Source organism: Schistocerca cancellata, chromosome 1, assembly GCF_023864275.1.
Source record: "Schistocerca cancellata isolate TAMUIC-IGC-003103 chromosome 1, iqSchCanc2.1, whole genome shotgun sequence".
Taxonomy (NCBI): Eukaryota; Metazoa; Arthropoda; class Insecta; order Orthoptera; family Acrididae; genus Schistocerca; species Schistocerca cancellata.
In genome coordinates this window covers 369,862,055-369,880,722 of record NC_064626.1, presented here as the reverse complement: position 1 = coordinate 369,880,722, position 18,668 = coordinate 369,862,055, and positions in this window count along the sequence as shown.

Sequence of the window (18,668 nt, the reverse complement as noted above, 5' to 3'; positions counted from 1 at the left end):
CCTGGTACAGAAGCAAATAACCAGAGCCACTTCCTCATCTCCTCAAACCCGGAACCTTCCACAGAAGAACCCCAAAAGTGCCCCACTTGTGACAGGATACTTTCCGGGACTGGATCAGATTCTGAATGTGGCTCTCCAGCAGGGATACGACTTCCTCAAATCCTGCCCTGAAATGAGATCCATCCTTCATGAAATCCTCCCCACTCCACCAAGAGTGTCTTTCCGCCGTCCACCTAACCTTCGCAACCTCTTAGTTCATCCCTATGAAATCCCCAGACCACCTTCCCTACCCTCTGGCTCCTACCCCTGTAACCGCCCCCGGTGTAAAACCTGTCCCATGCACCCTCCCACCACCACCTATTCCAGTCCTGTAACCCGGAAGGTGTACACTATCAAAGGCAGAGCCACGTGTGAAAGCACCCACGTGATTTACCAACTGACCTGCCTACACTGTGAAGCGTTCTATGTGGGAATGACCAGCAACAAACTGTCCATTCGCATGAATGGACACAGGCAGACAGTGTTTGTTGGTAATGAGGATCACCCTGTGGCTCCCCCCTGCGGGTCCGGGGATTAGAATAGGCCCGAGGTATTCCTGCCTGTCGTAAGAGGCGACTAAAAGGAGTCCATCCCCCTCACGGGGGTAGTTAGCGCCTGCGTCCGGAGACGGACGATCTTCACGACCTATAATCGTGGTCCTTTTGGTTTTAAACTTCTCGTTTCTTCCTTCCTTTTGTTGGTCCCTTTCTTTGCTCTTCTCCACCTCACTGTCTTCCTTACTCTTTCCCTTGACTTCTCCTTGCCTTCTCCTTGCCTTCTCATTGCCTTTTTCTCCTTGCCTTCTCATTGCCTTTTTCTCCTTGCCTTCTCATTGCCTTTTTCTCCTTGCCTTCTCCTTGCCTTCTCATTGCCTTTTTCTCCTTGCCTTCTCATTGCCTTTTTCTCCTTGCCTTCTCATTGCCTTCTTCTCCTTGCCTTCTCTGGTCTCCGCCTCGGCGTTTGAGACAGTCTGTCCTCTTTCTCCCTCTCTCTCTTCTTTTTCCTCTTCTTCCTTCCTCCCTGTGCGTGTCTGAAGGCCGACCCACGCGTTCGCACGCGTAGCCGGTGACGGGGTAACGCGTAAGTCCCCGCCCTGGGTAGACATGTAAGGCACGCGCGTACCCCCTGGTAAAGGCCAGGCCCGGGGAGGGGTGATTGCCTGAGCTGATACCTTCTGACCATGCCGATTGGTCCCTCCGTCTGTTTCTCGGGAGGTGTGACCTGAGGTGTAAACATTCACCTAAGGCGGGAGTGCCCTCTGAGAGGGTCCCCACAAGGAAGGAGCGCGCCATCGGAGACGCTGGCAATCATGGGGGATTCCTCCGCAATGGATTCTACTCCATCGCTTTCGACTTCGACCCAAAAACGGAAACGTGACCAGCCAACAGTGACAAAAGTACTACCGCCTGCCCCACAGTTCCTCGTAGTTTCTCGCACTGAGGACGGAAAGGATTTTTCCTCTGTCAACCCTTTTGTTATTCAGAAGGGCGTTGATGCCATAGCCGGATCTGTCAAATCTTGTACCAGGTTGCGTAACGGCACCTTATTACTAGAAACTGAGAATGCCTTTCAGGCACAAAAACTGCTTCGGGCCACCCTCCTGTACACGTTCCCTGTCCGGGTGGAGGCCCACCGAACTTTGAATTCGTCTCGTGGTGTAGTGTATACTAGCTCCCTCGACGGATTGACTGACGAGGAGCTTCAATCTTTCCTCGCTGAGCAGGGCGTGACGGCTGTCCATCGGGTCATGAAAAAGGTCAACAACGACCTTGTACCGACCCGGACACTCTTCTTGACCTTCGATAGTGTTAAGCTGCCATCGCGCATCAAGGCGGGCTACGAGGTTATTTCTGTTCGCCCCTATGTCCCGACACCTACGCGCTGCTACCAGTGTCAGCGTTTCAATCACACTCGACAGTCTTGTTCCAATGCGGCTAAATGTGTCACTTGTGGCAGGGATGCCCATGAGGGTGACTGTCCACCTCCGTCTCCTCATTGTGTGAACTGTCAGGGTGACCATGCCGCATCCTCCCGCGACTGTCCTGTCTATAAGGACGAACGTTGCATCCAAGAAATTCGTGTCAAAGAGAAAGTGTCAACCTCGGCTGCTCGCAAGCTATTGGCTAGTAGGAAGCCCACGCTGCTCCCAGCGGGGAAATATAGTACTGTCCTCGCCTCTCCTCGGACTACCCGGGAGGTCGCAACCCAGACATGCGATCTGACCTTCAGCACCACGGTCGTCCGTTCGGCCAGTGCTAAGATCGCGCGGTCGACGTCTCCTCTTCCTCCCATCACACCACAGACACCAGCCACTTCCTCAGCTTCTGCTAAGTCGAAGACACCGAAGTCAGATGCACGGTCCTTCAAGAAGGAACCATCCCGTGCAGACTTCCTCCGTCCCTCGACCTCCCAGCCTTCGACCGGTACTTCCACCAAACGTCCTTCCAAAAAGGCGCATAGGAAGCACAGTTCTCCTTCCCCGCCACGGCGCATCTCTTCTCCTGCGCCACCCAGCGGTTGCCGCCCCAGGCCGTCATCCGTTTCGCCTGGCCGCACCGCCGGTAGCCGTACATCTGGCCGTTCACCGGCGGAGGAAGCTCCCCCTCCCGGCCATCCTCCCGAGATGGCCGATGACCCTATAGACCCCATGGACGATGACTGTCCGCCTACTGATAGCGGCGGCAGTGCTCGCTCGAAGCCAGGCCCTAAGCGGCCTTCGAGGTGACCCCTTCTCTCATCTTCCTTTTCTTACGATGGCACTTATTCACTGGAATATTCGCAGCATTCGCTCCAACCGAGAGGACTTGAAGTTGCTGCTCCGCTTGCATCGTCCGCTCGTCGTAGCCCTCCAGGAAACGAAGCTACGCCCATGCGATCACATTGCCTTGGCACACTACACCTCTGTGCGTTTTGACCTACCCCCTATGGTAGGTATCCCAGCTCATGGAGGGGTTATGTTGCTGGTCCGGGATGATATTTACTACGATCCCATCACGTTGCACACCGGCCTGCAGGCAGTTGCCATCCGCATTACTCTCCCCACTTTTACGTTTTCCTTTTGTACCGTTTACACTCCATCGTCATCTGCCGTTACCAGGGCAGACATGATGCAACTTATTGCTCAGCTACCTGCACCGTTTTTGTTAACTGGAGACTTCAATGCCCACCATCCCCTTTGGGGTTCTCCAGCCTCCTGCCCGAGGGGCTCCTTGTTAGCAGACCTTTTCAACCAGCTCAATCTTGTCTGCCTTAATACTGGCGCCCCTACTTTTCTTTCGGACACATCTCATACCTATTCCCATTTAGACCTCTCTATCTGTACTCCCCAACTTGCACGCCGGTTTGAGTGGTATGCACTTGCTGATACATATTCGAGCGACCACTTCCCGTGTGTTATCCATCTCCTGCAGCATACTCCCTCTCCGTGCTCCTCTAGTTGGACCATCTCCAAGGCAGACTGGGGGCTCTTTTCTTCCAGGGCGACCTTTCAGGATCAAACCTTCACAAGCTGCGATCGTCAGGTCGCACACCTCACGGAAGTCATTCTCGCTGCTGCTGAATATTCCATCCCTCACCCTACTTCTTCTCCACGTCGTGTACCGGTCCCCTGGTGGACTGCAGCATGTAGAGACGCTTTACGTGCTCGTCGACGTGCTTTACGCACCTTTAAACGCCACCCTACAGTGGCGAATTGTATTAATTATAAACGATTACGTGCTCAGTGTCGTCGTATTATTAACGAAAGCAAGAAAGCCAGCTGGGCTGCTTTCACAAGCACCTTCAACAGTTTTACTCCTTCTTCTGTTGTCTGGGGTAGCCTGCGCCGGCTATCTGGCACTAAGGTCCACTCCCCAGTTTCTGGCTTGAAGGTCGCGAATGAAGTCCTTGTGGCCCCTGAGGCTGTCTCCAATGCCTTCGGCCGCTTTTTCGCCGAGGTTTCGAGCTCCGCTCATTACCACCCTGCCTTCCTCCCCCGCAAACAGGCAGAGGAGGCTAGGCCCCCTGACTTTTGCTCCTCGAATTGTGAAAGTTATAATGCCCCATTCACCATGCGGGAACTCGAAACCGCACTTGGCCGATCACGGTCCTCCGCTCCAGGGCCTGATTCTATTCATATTCAGATGCTGAAGAACCTTTCTCCTGCGGGTAAAGGTTTTCTTCTTCGTACATACAATCGCATCTGGATTGAGGGACATGTTCCCGCATGCTGGCGCGAGTCTATTGTTGTCCCGATTCCTAAGCCGGGGAAGGACAAGCACTTGCCTTCCAGTTATCGACCTATCTCACTTACCAGCTGTGTCTGTAAAGTGATGGAGCGAATGGTTAACTCTCGATTGGTTTGGCTGCTTGAGTCTCGACGCCTACTTACAAATGTACAATGTGGATTTCGTAGGCGCCGCTCTGCTGTTGACCATCTGGTTACCTTGTCGACCTTCATTATGAATAACTTCTTGCGGAAGCGCCCGACCGCGGCTGTGTTCTTTGATTTGGAGAAGGCTTACGACACCTGTTGGAGGGCGGGCATTCTCCGCACCATCCATACATGGGGCCTTCGCGGTCGCCTCCCTCTTTTTATTCGTTCCTTTTTAATGGATCGACAGTTCAGGGTACGTGTGGGTTCTGTCCTGTCCGACACCTTTCGCCAGGAGAATGGGGTGCCACAGGGCTCAGTTTTGAGCGTCGCTCTGTTCGCCATCGCGATCAATCCAATAATGGATTGCCTCCCAGCTGATGTATCAGGCTCCCTTTTTGTGGACGATTTTACCATCTATTGCAGCGCGCAGCGTACACGTGTCCTGGAGCGCTGTCTTCAGCGTTCTCTTGACCGTCTTTACTCCTGGAGTGTCGCCAATGGCTTCCGTTTTTCTGCCGAGAAGACGGTCTGTATTAACTTCTGGCGCTACAAAGAGTTTCTCCCACCGTCCTTACGACTTGGTCCCGTTGCTCTCCCAATCGTGGAGACAACCAAATTTTTAGGCCTTACCTTTGACAGGAAACTTAGCTGGTCTCCACATGTGTCATATTTGGCCGCCCGTTGTACCCGTTCTTTAAATGTCCTCCGTGTTCTCAGTGGTATGTCGTGGGGAGCGGATCGAACCGTCCTACTTCGTCTATATCGGTCGATCGTCCGCTCCAAGCTGGATTATGGGAGCTTTGTATACTCCTCTGCACGGCCATCCATCTTACGCCGCCTCAACTCCATACAACATCGGGGTTTACGACTTGCGATCGGAGCATTTTATACCAGTCCCGTAGAGAGTCTTCATGCTGACGCTGGCGAATTGCCGCTCACTTACCGGCGCGATATACTGCTTTGTCGGTATGCCTGTCGGCTACTGTCAATGCCCGACCATCCGTCTTATCGTTCCTTTTTTGACGACTCTCTCGACCGTCAATACGGGTTGTATGTCTCTGCCCTGCTACCCCCTGGAGTTCGCTTTCGTCGCCTCCTTCAACACCTTCATTTTTCACTCCCTGCAACCTTTCGAGTGGGCGAGGGCCACACGCCACCTTGGCTCCAGGCTCAGGTCCGTGTTCACCTTGACCTCAGCTCGCTCCCAAAAGAGGTCACCCCCAGTTCGGTCTACCACTCCCGTTTTTTGGAACTTCGTTCGAAGTTCATCACCATGACTTTCATTTATACAGATGGCTCTAAGACCAATGACGGGGTTGGGTGTTCCTTTATAGTCGGGGCACAAAGTTTCCAATACCGGCTCCATGACCATTGTTCGGTCTTCACAGCTGAGCTCTTTGCCCTCTACCAGGCTGTTCTTTACATCTGCCGCCACCGACATTCTGCTTATGTCATCTGCTCAGATTCCCTGAGCGCCATCCAGAGCCTCAGTGATCCGTACCCGGTTCACCCTTTCGTACACCGGATCCAACGCTCTCTTCAGCGGCTGGTGGACGTCGGTCCGCCGGTTAGCTTTATGTGGGTTCCCGGCCATGTCGGTATCCCTGGGAACGAAGCTGCAGATGCCGCGGCCAAGGCTGCGGTCCTCCAGCCTCGGACAGCTTCTTGTTGTGTCCCTTCGTCCGATCTTAGCAGGGTCATTTGTCGGCGCGTTGTGTCGCTGTGGCATGCCGATTGGGCTGCACTTACCGACAACAAGCTTCGGGCCTTAAAACCTCTTCCCGTGGCTTGGACGTCCTCCTCACGCCCTTCTCGGCGGGAGGAGGTCGTTTTAGCAAGGTTAAGGATTGGACACTGCCGGTTCAGCCATCGCCATCTGCTGACGGCTGCGCCGGCGCCGTTCTGCCCATGTGGGCACTTGCTGACGGTTAGGCACATTTTAATGTCCTGTCCCGATCTTAACCAACTGCGCCTCGATCTTAACCTGCCTATTACTTTCGATGCCGTTTTAGCGGATGACCCACGAGCAGCTGCTCGTGTTCTTTGTTTTATCAATTTGACACACCTTGCTAAGGACATTTGATGAAGTTTTTTAATCCTATGCCTGTCAGTCTGTCTTTTATTGTGTTTTTCCTTTTAGTTGTTGTTGTCAACTTGTGGCTCGCGGTGCATTTTTAGAGTAGTCAGGGCGCTAATGACCATTGAAGTTGTGCGCCCTAAAACCACAAAAAAAAAAAAAAAAAAAAAACCCTGTGGCTAAACATGCCTTGGTGCACGGCCAGCACATCTTGGCACAGTGTTACACCGTCTGGGTTATCTGGATACTTCCCACTAACACCAACCTGTCAGAACTCCGGAGATGGGAACTTGCCCTTCAGCATATCCTCTCTTCTTGCTATCCGCCAGGCCTCAATCTCCGCTAATTTCTAATTTCAATTTGCCGCCGCTCGTACCTCACCTGTCTTTCAACATCATCTTTGCCTTTGTACATCCGCCCCGACTGACGTCTCTGCCCAAACTCTTTGCCTTTACAAATGTCTGCTTGTGTCTGTGTATATGAGGATGGATATGTGTGTGTGTGCGAGTGTATACCAGTCCTTTTTTCCCCCTAAGGTAAGTCTTTCCGCTCCCGGGATTGGAATGACTCCTTACCCTCTCCCTTAAAACCCAAATCCTTTTGTCTTTCCCTCTCCTTCCCTCTTTCCTGACGAGGCAACCATTGGTTGCGAAAGCTAGATTTTGTGTGTATGTTTGTGTTTGTTTGTGTGTCTATCGACCTGCCAGCGCTTTTGTTTGGTAAGTCTCATCATCTTTCTTTTTAAATATATAAATGCATAAATATATATATATATATACAAATAGTAAAACAATTACAATATGTAAAGACACAGAAATGTCATATATTCAGGTAACAAAAATAAGGAAAACAAATTTATAGTACAATAGATGGAAATAGGAGGATATGCATTTCCGGCGTTACATGTTTCCACTGTTGACTTTGCTGTTTGTCCTCAGGCTGTCTGATAGAATCATCCTGCTGCACAGTAACACCCAGCCCACACTGCCAATCAGATGAAAGCTATGCATCAGTGATTTGTTTGGGAAACACTGCAACATCATCTGCATGGTCCTGATCTTTCACTGTGTGACTTTCATATTTTTGATGACCCGAAAGAAACATTCATGGATGTCTGCAAGAGTGGTTGTGATTGTGGATCCGTCAGCATCAACCACATTCTATGAAGCAGGAATTGACCATCTCATCTCCCAGTGGGATTTCCGTCTGAACACATGTGTTGATTACTTTTGAATGGAACCATTCTACGGTCCTGTTGTGACCGGTGTTTGGTTTTCATTTGACTACCCTCATAACTCATCTCCAAAAAATACAAAAACACTGAAAATGTGGCAGCTGGAGTATTCTGTTGTGATTGGAACATTTTTATTCATTTATTTTTTTGAAGAATACACTCTTGGATGTGTGGCTTGTGGTTTGAGGCTGCAGTACCACTGTTGATCATTCCTGAAATATTTTTTTAATTGTTTTTCATTTCATCTTCTGGAAAGTGTAGGGGCTCTGCTGATTATTTGCGTGTACTGTTTTATTCATAGCTGTTATTTTTCAGCAACTGTCGTATGTATTTCAGAATAAAATTCAGTTGTCAGATATTTCTATTTCTCTTCACTGGTTTTGACAAATTGTCTTCAGAAACCAACAAAATAAGGCCAGTGTCAAATGATATCCCTAATTTTGCAGACTTCTGGAGATGACAAATTAATTTATCGAAACTGGTAAAGTGAAGATATCTGTGCAACTGCCAACTGAATTTTATTTTGAAATTTGTCTATATGTTTACCGAGCCCTTTTCCTAAGGGTTAAACGTTGAAGATTTTCCACTCATTGAAGGCCGATAGTGAAAGACATTGATTTAAGTGTCGTCCCCCCCCCACCCTCCTCCGAATTCTTACTCTGTGTTGATGAAAAATGAAAGTATACTGTTTGTTCAACATTAACTGGAAGAATTTTTCTAGGTTCTAACAGATATCAGTAATACCACAGCTTTTAAAATAATTCCTTGACAATGAGTCTAACCTGTGATACATTTCTTGTTGTTGCTGAATTAGTGATTGGTTACTGTGGACTAGGAAAAATGACAGATAAATGTAAATGCAAAATGGAAACGTATTGTTCTAGTGATTGAAAGGAAGTTAGAATAGGGGGAATCTGGTGTAAAACTGTCATTGGATTATGGGATAGCCAGGAAAACTTACAGTAGCCTTAATTACTTACAGGTGAGTGTCCTGGATTGTCCACCAGCTTTGCTCTCTCAATCACCACTGCTGTGCAAAATTTGTGTTTCGCAGGTGCCACATGTAAACTTTGTTGTTGTTGTTGTTGTTGTTGTGGTCTTCAGTCCTGAGACTGGTTTGATGCAGCTCTCCATGCTACTCTATCCTGTGCAAGCTTCTTCATCTCCCAGTATCTACTGCAACCTACATCCTTCTGAATCTGCTTAGTGTATTTATCTCTTGGTCTCCCTCTACGATTTTTACCCTACACACTGCCCTCCAATGCTAAATTTGTGATCCCTTGATGCCTCAAAACATGTCCTACCAACCGATCCCTTCTTCTAGTCAAGTTGTGCCACAAACTTCTCTTCTCCCCAATCCTATTCAATACCTCCTCATTAGTTACGTGATCTACCCATTTTATCTTCAGCATTCTTCTGTAGCACCACATTTCGAAAGCTTCTATTCTCTTCTTGTCCAAACTAGTTATCGTCCATGTTTCACTTCCATACATGGCTACACTCCATACAAATACTTTCAGAAACGACTTCCTGACGCTTAAATCTATACTCGATGTTAACAAATTCCTCTTCTTGAGAAACGCTTTCCTTGCCATTGCCAGTCTACATTTTATATCCTCTCTACTTCGACCATCATTGGTTATTTTACTCCCTAAATAGCAAAACTCCTTTACTACTTTAAGTGTCTCATTTCCTAATCTAATTCCCTCAGCATCACCCGACTTAATTTGACTACATTCCATTATCCTCGTTTTGCTTTTGTTGATGTTCATCTTATATCCTCCTTTCAAGACACTGTCCATTCCGTTCAACTGCTCTTCCAAGTCCTTTGCTGTCTCTGACAGAATTACAATGTCATCGGCGAACCTCAAAGTTTTTACTTCTTCTCCATGAATTTTAATACCTACTCCGAATTTTTCTTTTGTTTCCTTTACTGCTTGCTCAATATACAGATTGAATAACATCGGGGAGAGGCTACAACCCTGTCTTACTCCTTTCCCAACCACTGCTTCCCTTTCATGCCCCTCGACTCTTATAACTGCCATCTGATTTCTGTACAATCTGTAAATAGCCTTTCGTTCCCTGTATTTTACCCCTGCCACCTTCAGAATTTGAAAGAGAGTATTCCAGTTAACATTGTCAAAAGCTTTCTCTAAGTCTACAAATGCTAGAAACGTAGGTTTGCCTTTTCTTAATCTTTCTTCTAAGATAAGTCGTAAGGTCAGTATTGCCTCACGTGTTCCAACATTTCTACGGAATCCAAACTGATCTTCCCCGAGGTCAGCTTCTACCAGTTTTTCCATTCGTCTGTAAAGAATTCGCGTTAGTATTTTGCAGCTGTGACTTATTAAACTGATAGTTCGGTAATTTTCACATCTGTCAACACCTGCTTTCTTTGGGATTGGAATTATTATATTCTTCTTGAAGTCTGAGGGTATTTCGCCTGTCTCATACATCGTGCTCACCAGATGGTAGAGTTTTGTCAGGACTGGCTCTCCCAAGGCCGTCAGTAGTTCCAATGGAATGTTGTCTACTCCGGGGGCTTTGTTTCGACTCAGGTCTTTCAGTGCTCTGTCAAACTCTTCACGCAGTATCTTATCTCCCATTTTGTCTTCATCTACATCCTCTTCCATTTCCATAATATTGTCCTCAAGTACATCGCCCTTGTATAAACCCTCTATATACTCCTTCCACCTTTCTGCCTTCCCTTCTTTGCTTAGAACTGGGTTGCCATCTGAGCTCTTGATATTCATACAAGTGGTTCTCTTCTCTCCAAAGGTCTCTTTAATTTTCCTGTAGGCAGTATCTATCTTACCCCTAGTGAGACAAGCCTCTACATCCTTACATTTGTCCTCTAGCCATCCCTGCTTAGCCATTTTGCACTTCCTGTCGATATCATTTTTGAGACGTCTGTATTCCTTTTTGCCTGCTTCATTTACTGCATTTTTGTATTTTCTCCTTTCATCAATTAAATTCAATATTTCTTCTGTTACCCAAGGATTTCTATTAGCCCTCGTCTTTTTACCTACTTGATCCTCTGCTGCCTTCACTACTTCATCCCTCAGAGCTACCCATTCTTCTTCTACTGTATTTCTTTCCCCCATTCCTGTCAATTGTTCCCTTATGCTCTCCCTGAAACTCTCTACAACCTCTGGTTCTTTCAGTTTATCCAGGTCCCATCTCCTTAAATTCCCACCTTTTTGCAGTTTCTTCAGTTTCAATCTGCAGTTCATAACCAATAGATTGTGGTCAGAATCCACATCTGCCCCAGGAAATGTCTTACAATTTAAAACCTGGTTCCTAAATCTCTGTCTTACCATTATATAATCTATCTGATACCTACTAGTATCTCCAGGATTCTTCCAGGTATACAACCTTCTTTTATGATTCTTGAACCAAGTGTTGGCTATGATTAAGTTATGCTCTGTGCAAAATTCAACAAGGCGGCTTCCTCTTTCATTCCTTCCCCCCAATCCATATTCACCTACTATGTTTCCTTCTCTCCCTTTTCCTACTGACGAATTCCAGTCACCCATGACTATTAAATTTTCGTCTCCTTTCACTACCTGAATAATTTCTTTTATCTCGTCATACATTTCATCTATTTCTTCATCATCTGCAGAGGTAGTTGGCATATAAACTTGTACTACTGTAGTAGGCATGGGCTTTGTGTCTATCTTGGCCACAATAATGCGTTCACTATGCTGTTTGTAGTAGCTAACCCGCACTCCTATTTTTTTATTCATTATTAAACCTACTCCTGCATTACCCCTATTTGATTTTGTATTTATAACCCTGTAATCACCCGACCAAAAGTCTTGTTCCTCCTGCCACCGAACTTCACTAATTCCCACTATATCTAACTTTAACCTATCCATTTCCCTTTTTAAATTTTCTAACCTACCTGCCCGATTAAGGGATCTGACATTCCACGCTCCGATCCGTAGAACGCCAGTTTTCTTTCTCCTGATAACGACGTCCTCCTGAGTAGTCCCCGCCCGGAGATCCGAATGGGGGACTATTTTACCTCCGGAATATTTTACCCAAGAGAACGCCATCATCATTTAATCATACAGTAGAGCTGCATGTCCTCGGGAAAAATTACGGCTGTAGTTTCCCCTTGCTTTCAGCCGTTCGCAGTACCAGCACAGCAAGGCCGTTTTGGTTAATGTTACAAGGCCAGATCAGTCAATCATCCAGACTGTTGCCCCTGCAACTACTGAAAAGGCTGCTGCCCCTCTTCAGGAACCACATGTTTGTCTGGCCTCTCAACAGATACCCCTCCGTTGTGGTTGCACCTACGGTACGGCCATCTGTATCGCTGAGGCACGCAAGCCTCCCCACCAGCGGCAAGGTCCATGGTTCATGGGGGGGTAAACTTTGTACACAATACATTTACATGGGAGACGAAAACCAAATTTTGGAAAAAAAAATTTTAAGTGTATTTGTTTAGCCTAGCCAGATTTGGCGTCTCAAAAACAGCTGTTAGAATTCCAGATTTAGTCAGCCATTGCAACTGGTCGGCTGTTTTTAGTCTTATTAGTCAGTATAATCGCTATTTCTCGTCAGTTAAATGTAAGAGGTAGAAAGCTTCGTGCTCAGTCTAATATTACTACTGTTACTCCACTGTACAAAAAGTTACTCCAACAGTATTAGCCGAAAACTTCTAAAAGCACAATGAAACAGACAACCCAAGTATGTTTTGAAAATGGTTATGCATTTATGTGGGAGCAAAAATTGAATGTTAATGTGGAAAACTGGCAGCTAAAACGGGATTTTTTTAGAATCTATTTTGGAGTGTTTACAAAATCAACCAAGCGATGTTGGGAAATTGGTTTACGAAATTGGTTTTGAGAGCCTGAAGTACACACAGTGCCCTGTGAAGGTAAACAAGGAAGTCCATGGCACTCATGTGAACAGACAGTAATAAAATTGCATGAGAATGACAAAAAGGATAGGACTCCACCAGTAATTACCCAACAACTGGTATTTTAACTAGCCTCCCATGCTAAACAATTATACTTGTCATGAGCTGAGATTACAACAAAATTTCAAGACCTGTCATTGCATACAGGAAAGTGGACTGCAATGCTTTAAATACTTAAGTCCCAAGTGAAGTGCTCACTGTTAAATGTTCATGCAGAGCTTTGCAGGCCATTCCAGCAAATGAGACATTTGCACTTACACATAATTAACTCTTCGCTCCTACAGCTGAAAACTAAACCATGCACCATAAGCCAATTCTGTAATTCATTGACTTAAAAGTATGTAATTACCAAATTAAATGCTGTGGATATGAAACCATATTTATTCATGTGTCAGTGGCACCAAAGGCAGCATTTTGGTTGGTACCACATGACTTGTTAAAGAAAAAGCAATTCATCTAGATAATAAAGCTTTAAAGTGTGTTATAATAAACAAGTTTCTAATTTTTGTAAACAGCGATCAAAGTGATTTTTGCATAAAAACACTTACTATGGTGATCAGTTTAAATTTATTTTTGAGACCATATTCAGATCGTTCTCCAGTGGTGCAAGGCAGCAGCTATGAGTGGATCAGATACCATCTGCCGAGCCATGAATATCAGCTGCACTAGAGCAGTTGACAGTGTTTTCACAGACGTGTGCATGTGCACACATACACACATTTACGGTAGATGACTGTTCAGACAGGTTACTGTTGTCCGGGATAAGTTTGGAACTCACTAAGTTTTGTTTTCTCTGTAGTCTATATTTTACTCTTCAGGTGATGAACAAATGTTTTTTTTTTTTCCTATAGTCAATTGCTGCTTGAGCGTTTTTTTGTCTATGTTGTTGTTGTTGTTGTTGTTGTTGTTGTTGTGGTCTTCAGTCCTGAGACTGGTTTGATGCAGCTCTCCATGCTACTCTATCCCATGCAAGATTCTTCATCTCCCAGTACCTACTGCAACCTACATCCTTCTGAATCTGCTTAGTGTATTCATCTCTTGGTCTCCCTCTACGATTTTTACCCTCCACACTGCCCTCCAATACTAAATTGGTGATCCCTTGATGCCTCAGAACATGACCTACCAACCGATCCCTTCTTCTAGTCAAGTTGTGCCACAAACTTCTTTTCTCCCCAAACCTATTCAATACTTCCTCATTAGTTATGTGATTTACCCATCTAATCTTTTTGTCTATAATAATTTTGATGTACAGCCATTGTAATACTTGTTGAATGGGTAATGCACATTTCAGTTATTTCAACAAAGTTTGTAACTATCTTAGGTAATTATCTTTCCATTCTTATGGACCAATTTTCATTTCGTCTTAGTCACTCACCGTGGCACGAGTTGTTATAGCTAACCTTTGGAAAGGTGGTTGTTCTTTCCTGTCATTTCACACAACTTGAACAAAATATCTAATAGTATTAACATTCCAGTGCAACACAGGTTTTTATTCATGATGATTTGTAAATCCTATAGTGAGTGTAAAACTTTAGGAATGAGGAAAATGTCGATGTATGCAAAACAGAAAGAAGTAGCTATTAGAAACTGCACCGATATTTGTTAGTAAACTGCTGTAAATGAGTTGTGAGAATTCAAGTAGGAATAAGCAGGAACTGCTATTTTGAAAAAGTTGCTGCTTTATCATTTACAACAAATACATGCTTGTTTAGTATATGCACGATGTCATTAATATCAAGGAACAAAATAGAGAGAATAGAGGGCTATTTGTAGTAAAGACTAGCATGCACCATATAATCAACAGGTTGCTTTAGTCTTTGTGTAGGTAAAGGTGTCTAGATAAATAAGATTGTTTTGGTGTGGTTATGTGTGTTGGTGTAATGTGCTATTGTGGTAATGTGTCTTACATTGGTATACGATAGTCACACCTAATTAGGAACTGGAAAATACCAACACCAGCAAAGATAATGATATAGAAATAATATTATCTACCAATTTTGAACTATGGGTAGAAATACTGGACATGGACAAAGATAGATCTGGGTAGAATACATGTGACGAGAGATACGCTTTCTGTGAAGTGTCCTGGGTGAGATGAGAAGTTTCAGATAAAACAATTAAACTCAGTTCAGACTGATCCCCTAAAATAAACTATGGAGAGAAATGTGCTGAAATGGTTTGCCCACATTAAAAGAATTGGAAAGGAAAGGTATATCAAGAAGACGGATTCTGGAAGAAGACTAATTAGAAGACCTCAACCAAGACGGGGAGACCAGATGAACGATGATAGAAATAGAAGAGGATTGGAATGGGAGGAAATGCTGAACAACAGACTGTGGGAGGAAAGAGGATTAGAAGAGGCTTCATGAAAGTTTCAAGAAGAACCAGACCACTGCTAAATGTTTGTGCTTTACTTAAGCTTTAAGGAACATGCTAAATCCTCTGTCTGCTACAAACTTCTTCTATTCACTCTGACCCATCCGTTGACGAGTTGGTAGGCTTTGTCTTCTTACACGCATCACCCTACAAGAGTGACAAATTCTTTAAAAAGAGCAATTGCCTCTTAAAACGGCCAACAGGTTTGTTTTAATTGATGTATCTTTCACGTGGTTCATTGTCTTCTGTTTCCTGGCTAACACGTCCCCTTCCTCTCCTTGGTGGTGGTGGTGGTGGTGGTGGTAGTAGTAGTAGTAGTAGTAGTAGTAGTAGTAGTGACTGACTGACAGCCCACTACCTCTATTCTCACTGTAGACAGAATATTGTGAGTTTTGTGTGCAGTGTAAACATTGTAAGATTAGTGTTTTTCTTTCGTGACTAAACAAGTGTGGTTATAAATACAAATTTGTGATAATTCTGGAGAAATTGCAGGCTGATTCCAAGGAAGAATAACACAAATTTATATTGATATTATGAGAAAGAAAGTTGTTACTCGCCATACAGTGGAGATGCTGAGTCGCAGATAGGCACAACAAAAAGACTCTCACAATTATCGCTTTACACACACATACAGGTGCGCGCTTCTGCAGTTTGAGGCGACTGAAACTGCACTGAGAGCGGCAGCACCAGTGCATCATGATGGGAGTGGTAACTGGATGGGGGTAAGGAGGAGGCTAGAACGAAGGGTGGGGAGGGAGGGGGTGGGGAGAGGGAAGTATGGTGGATGGGTGGGACTGGCGGACAGTAAAGTGCTGCAGGTTAGACAGAGGGTGGGGAGGAAAGGGGGGAGGGAAGTAGCACAAAAGGAGAGAAATAAAAAGACTCGGTGTGGTGGTGGAATGATGGCAGTGTAGTGCTGGAATGGGAATAGGGAAAGGGCTGGATGAGTGGGGACAGTGATCAATGAAAGTTGAGGCCAGGAGGCTTATGGGGATATAGGATGTTTTGCAGTGAAAGTTCCCACCTGCACAGTTCAGAAGAGCTGCTGTTGGTGGAAAGGATCCATATGGCACAGGCTGTGAAGCAGTCATTAAAATGAAGGATATCATGTTTGGTAGCGTGTTCAGCAACAGGGTGGTCCACTTGTTCCTTGGCCAGTTTGTTGGTGGCCATTCATGTGGACAGACAAGCTTGCTAGTCGTCATGCCTACACAGAATGCAGCATGGGTGGAAGGAAAGTGGGCAGGATATTGCTCATTTCAGGGCACGACAAGAGGTAATGGAAACCCTGGCAGAGTATGTAATTCAGTTGCTCCAGTACTGGGTAGTACTGAGTTACGAGTGAAATGCTCCTCTGTGACTGGACGGTGGGACTTTGGGAAGTGATGGGAGACTGGAAAGATAGGCATGGGAGATTTGTTTTTGTACAAGGTTGGGAGGATAATTACGGTCAGTGAGACCCTTGGCATATTTCAAGAGGGACTGCTCATCACTGCAGATGTGACAACCACAGATGGCTAGGCTGTATGGAAGGGCTCCCTGGTATGGAACAGGTGGTAACTGTCGAAGTGGAAGTACTGCTGGTGGTTAGTGACCTAATACAGATGGAGGTACTTATGTAGCCATCTTTGAGATGGTCAACATCTAGGAATGTGGTCTGTTGTGTTGAGTAGGACCAAGTGAAGCAAATGGGAGAGAAGTTGTTGAGGTTCTGGAGAAATGTGGATAGGATGACCCCACCTTTGCTCCAGATAGCAAAGATGTCATCAATGAATCTGAACCGGGTGAGGGGTTTAGGATTCTGGGTTTTTAGGAAGGATTCCTCTAGATGGCCCGTGAATAGGTTGGCATAACTTGGTGCCATGTGGGTGCACATAGGCGTACGTGGATTTGTTTGTAGGTAATGCCTTCAAAGACGAAGTAATTGTGGGTGAGTATATAAATGGTCATGTCAACTAGGAAGGAGGTTGTTGGTTTGGAACCCGTTGGGTGTTGAAAAAGATAGTGTTCAATAGTGGTAAAGCCATGGGCATTAGGGATATTAGGGTACAGGGAGGTGGCACAATAGAGTCAAGCAGGGCACTGTGTGGTAAAGGGACAGGAACTGTGGAGAGTCGGTGGAGGAAATAGGAGCCTAGGTTCCAGGTAATAGGTTCAAGGTGTTGGTCTATGAGAGCAGAGAGATTCTCTCAGTGGGGACACAGTAACCAACCACAATGGGGCATGTAGAGGGCAGGAGCAATGGGAGTGGTAGGGGTGAGAAGAGAGATGGACTCTGGGGAGAGGTTCTGGTATGGGCATAAGGATTTGAGTAGTGACTGGAGATCCTGCGGATTATTGGAATGGGTTCACTATGGCAAGGTTTGTATGTGGAAGTATCCGACAGCCGGCAGAGTACTTCCCACCAGCTAACAACAGTGGTCGAACCTTTGTAGGTAGGATTATGAGGTCAGGATCAGTTTTTAGATGGTGGACTGCAGTTTTTTCCTGCGGATGTAGGGTTAGTTTGCATGTTGAGGGGATTGAGGAATGATGGTGAGGCAAGGTTCGAGGTTAAATTCTAGAAAGTTAACAGGGGGTGGTTTGATGGCAGTGGGGGTGGATCACAGTTAGATGGAGGGGTGAACTCGGGTAAGGTTCAATATTGATCTGTGGCTGAGTCTGGTTGGTGGCGAAAAAGTTTATCCACTGTAGGGGCCAGGAGAAGGTAAGAAGGTCTTTAACAAGTCCGGCATGATGGAATTTTGGACTGGGGTAAAAGGTGAGGCCTTTGCAAAGGACTGATACACTCCTGGAAATGGAAAAAAGAACACATTGACACCGGTGTGTCAGACCCACCATACTTGCTCCGGACACTGCGAGAGGGCTGTACAAGTAATGATCACACGCACGGCACAGTGGACACACCAGGAACCGCGGTGTTGGCCGTCGAATGGCGCTAGCTGCGCAGCATTTGTGCACCGCCGCCGTCAGTGTCAGCCAGTTTGCCGTGACATACGGAGCTCCATCGCAGTCTTTAACACTGGTAGCATGCCGCGACAGCGTGGACGTGAACCGTATGTGCAGTTGACGGACTTTGAGCGAGGGCGTATAGTGGGCATGCGGGAGGCCGGGTGGACGTACCGCCGAATTGCTCAACACGTGGGGCGTGAGGTCTCCACAGTACATCGATGTTGTCGCCAGTGGTCGGCGGAAGGTGCACGTGCCCGTCGACCTGGGACCGGACCGCAGCGACGCACGGATGAACGCCAAGACCGTAGGATCCTACGCAGTGCCGTAGGGGACCGCACCGCCACTTCCCAGCAAATTAGGGACACTGTTGCTCCTGGGGTATCGGCGAGGACCATTCGCAACCGTCTCCATGAAGCTGGGCTACGGTCCCGCACACCGTTAGGCCGTCTTCCGCTCACGCCCCAACATCGTGCAGCCCGCCTCCAGTGGTGTCGCGACAGGCGTGAATGGAGGGACGAATGGAGACGTGTCGTCTTCAGCGATGAGAGTCGCTTCTGCCTTGGTGCCAATGATGGTCGTATGCGTGTTTGGCGCCGTGCAGGTGAGCGCCACAATCAGGACTGCATACGACCGAGGCACACAGGGCCAACACCCGGCATCATGGTGTGGGGAGCGATCTCCTACACTGGCCGTACACCACTGGTGATCG